This window comes from Herpailurus yagouaroundi, unplaced genomic scaffold, assembly GCF_014898765.1.
Source record: "Herpailurus yagouaroundi ecotype Mexico unplaced genomic scaffold, PumYag 160, whole genome shotgun sequence".
NCBI lineage: Eukaryota > Metazoa > Chordata > Mammalia > Carnivora > Felidae > Herpailurus > Herpailurus yagouaroundi.
In genome coordinates, this window is record NW_024412401.1 from 53,618,596 (window position 1) to 53,621,899 (window position 3,304).

Consider the following 3,304-nt stretch of genomic DNA (forward strand, 5'->3'; position numbering starts at 1 on the left):
TTTTGTCTGTCTGCAGCGGGGTTTGCCTTCTCCCCCAAACCCCAGAGGGCCTGGACCTCAGCTGCTACCTCTCATTGCAAAGCCGGTAGATGGTTTTTGCGTGTGACTTTATAATTTCGTATTACTCGCCCCCGCCATCCACGCATATTTCCTCCCTGAAAGGAGGCAACACAGAGAGAATATGTACGTAGTGAAGCCTGTCATATGTCTTCCCCCCCCCCACCCCCATCTCTCCTTTTCATACTTTGGAATCTTTAGTTTATAGACATCCTAAAAAAAAACCATGGATGGAATCAAATTAAATGCATTGTTCTGCAGATGCCTTTTGGTAGTCGATTTCACATACACAATTCAAATTAAGGCTGCGTAGTGAAGCCAAAACCCCGCCACTGAGGAGGATGGTCGGGCTGCTGGCAAGAGGGGGGCCGCAAGGATTTTTATCTCATTCCATGTTATTTTGGTTGGGGGAGAGATTCATTAACACTTTCCTGCCCCTGGTGCTCAGCTCCTTTTCATTACCCGGGGAAGGTCATTTGTCATAAGGTTCCTTGATGAAGTTTTAAAATGAACATCCCTTGACCACCTGGTCCCTACACGGCCAGCGTCCTGTTTCTTTCCCGTCTTTATTGTTCACTGGAAAGGAACCGGGTCTTCTGGATGCTCCCACCGGCTGGCTGTCAGGACCATCGCAAAGGGACCACCTTCCGGGGCAAATCCTCTGGGTGCTGCAGATGGAGAAACTGAGGCTCAAAGCGGGCAAAATGATGACCCCGGGCCACCCACCCAGTTAGGGGCTGAACAGAGGAAAGCCCGCTACCCTGACTCCGGGCATTGCTTCTTTCTGCCATCCCATAATTTCCAGGGTCTGGAAGTGGGGAGACCAGAAGACACTTTTCCAGATGGGTCCCTGAAAAAGTCTGCTCGCATCAGCTTGTGGGAGAGGCAGGAAGCCCTGGGGAGAGCAGGGCTGGAGAGGGGTTTTAAACATTGTTCCCAGGGGCGCAGAGCTTTGCATAGGGGTCACTGAAACCCTGGAATGGGGGGATAATCGGGAGGATGCACCCCGGGTCCCCCCACTGTGTTTAGATGAGCCACAAATGAGAAGCATCTTCCTCCACATCTTGTTGGCTGTTCCCGACAGTGTCGCGATGATGGAGGAGTAGGGCGTTTCCCCTGTAATTGATGGCCCTGCCTGGGGGCGATAGCAGGCTGAGGGCCGACCGGGGGTCATCACTCACCCTGCCTGCACACAAGCCCCACGCTGTGCCCTTTGCTGCTGCCTGGAGGCCTGGTGCTTAGAAATCAAATCGCTGAGATCTGTTCTCCTCCTCTGAGGAGCTTTCTCCTGCTGGATGCTTTGACGCCAGGGCGCAGGCTAACCAGGGGCTGGCATGGATCTGTTCTCCTGGACGTCTCTGCGGGGGTGAGCCCCTCTCCAGCGAGGGGGATCCGGGAGCAAGTATATGAGTAGGCACTTGGCGGCCTTGTTCTAACCCCTCCCTGGAAAAGGAAGGATTCGCATCTCGCAAACGGGGAAACTGAGGTCCAGGGGCAACCTGTGCTGCGCCCCAAGTTCACCAGTAAGCCAGGCGGTGGCAGAGTACCCCCCGGGGGCCGGAGAGCCCTGCCTCCCAGGCCACAGTCTTCCTTAGCTGTGTGACCTTGGGCAAACGACTCCCCATCTCTAAGCTTCGTCTGTAACTCGGGACTTTGCTAATAGGAGTTAAGTCACGGGTCTGTTGGGAAGGATCAGCGGCTGATACGCACGGACCGGTTTGCACGAAGCCTGGCATAAAACAGGTGTTCAATAAATGCTAAATTATTGTTACTGTTATTATTATTAAAGCAGATGACAGTCTTTAATTCTGCATCATCTGCCTGCTTTGTGACAATAGCCGAAATGTTATTCAGCAGTACAGCCCCTCTGCAAGCGAAGGGGGAAACCGTGAGCGGGGAAGGGTTAAGGTGGAGGTTAAGAGGTGGCAGAGGGGTGGGGCACTGAGGTGCTACATCTTGCTCCTGGTCCTGACACCCTCTGTGACCTTGGACCAGTCCCTCTCCCTCTCTCGTCCTCAGGCTCTTTGTTCTGGATGCGTCCAAATGACAGGGCTGGCTGCTTGAGCATTGCAGTGAGAACCCACCCCGGAGGAGGCCAGGAGCACCTGAAAACCACACGACCCCCCCCCCCCCCGAGGGGGGAGGGGGCTGGCCGCGCAGCCCTGGGAGAGGGCCTGGCCGGAAACCTCCAGGGGGTGGAAGGGCCCAGGGCTGCCCAGTGTTGCCAGCACCTTGGCCTCTGCCCTAGGCCCCTGCCGGAGTCCTCCCCCCACCCTCTTCCCCCCTCCCTCCCCGGGGCTTGCCAGGAGTGAGGCCCCTCCTGCCCCCCTACTCCGCACTCCCTCCGGAGCTGGCTTGGCTTCATCAAAAGCAGGGCCCATCAGGGTGGAGGCGGCGATGTGTCAGCTGGTATTCAGGCTCTGGTTGTGCGCTCCGATCGCTCCCCCTCCCCAGTTCCCCAAATCCACCCACCCACCCTTTTACCCACTGCTTGGGGCCTTCTGGGTGGCGGCGCTTTACAGAGGAAGTCAGAGCAGCAGCCTTGAGCCCTTGGCTGTTGGGGGCGGGTGGACTGACTCACTTGGCCCCCTCCCTGGTGCCGATGGGGCAGCCCCCACACCCCTGGGCGCCGGCACCCCGTCAGGCCCCTGGGTTTGGGAACAGGAAGCTGCAGCCCCGCGGCGCCTGACCCGGGCCGGCCCGAGGATGCGCTCTGCGCGCCGCGACCCGCCGGCCCCCGAGCCCGGAGGAGATGTTTAGGCAGCGACCCCCCAGAGCAGGCTCGCTCCCGCGGCCGCCCGCCCGCTGGGGCCACCCTGGCCGCGGGCCCGCCGGGCCGCCCCTGCTGGCGGCGCCCCTCCCCGGGCCGTGGCGCGTCCCCCGAGCCTCGCAGTATTTCCTTCCTGCACCTTTAAGAAGACCGTTGCTCCGTGGTGGGATGGTGTGTTAAAGCCACACAGAGGAAGTTACGCAGCCCGGATCAGACCCAGAGATAAAAGCCCCGATGGTGATCGTGAGGGATGGCAAGAGGATTTAGCCTCGGCATTAACTTGGAGCGGAGCGCAGGGGGGCGGTGAAGCGCCCCGCCATCTGGCCCGCGCCGCCGCCGCCGCCGCCGCCGCCGGGGGGGATATGCCCCGGCGCCCCGACGACCAGCCGCGAAGCCCACCCGGGCCGGGGGCCGCCCGGTGTCCGCGCGCCGGTCCTCTCCGAGCCGCCCAGGGGGCCCCAAAAGTTTGCACTTGTT

At 60.0% G+C, this 3,304-nt stretch overlaps 1 long non-coding RNA gene across 1 annotated transcript; it reads right to left on the bottom strand.

The window, feature by feature from the left end:
• Window positions 1-288: 288 nt before the first annotated feature.
• On the bottom strand, window positions 289-1,494 carry LOC121034460 (uncharacterized). Its single transcript, XR_005792439.1, has 2 exons — window positions 1,239-1,494; window positions 289-725 (listed from the first exon to the last, which is right to left on the bottom strand). It is a non-coding gene; the product is annotated as an uncharacterized LOC121034460 (long non-coding RNA).
• Between the last annotated feature and the right edge of the window lie 1,810 nt (window positions 1,495-3,304).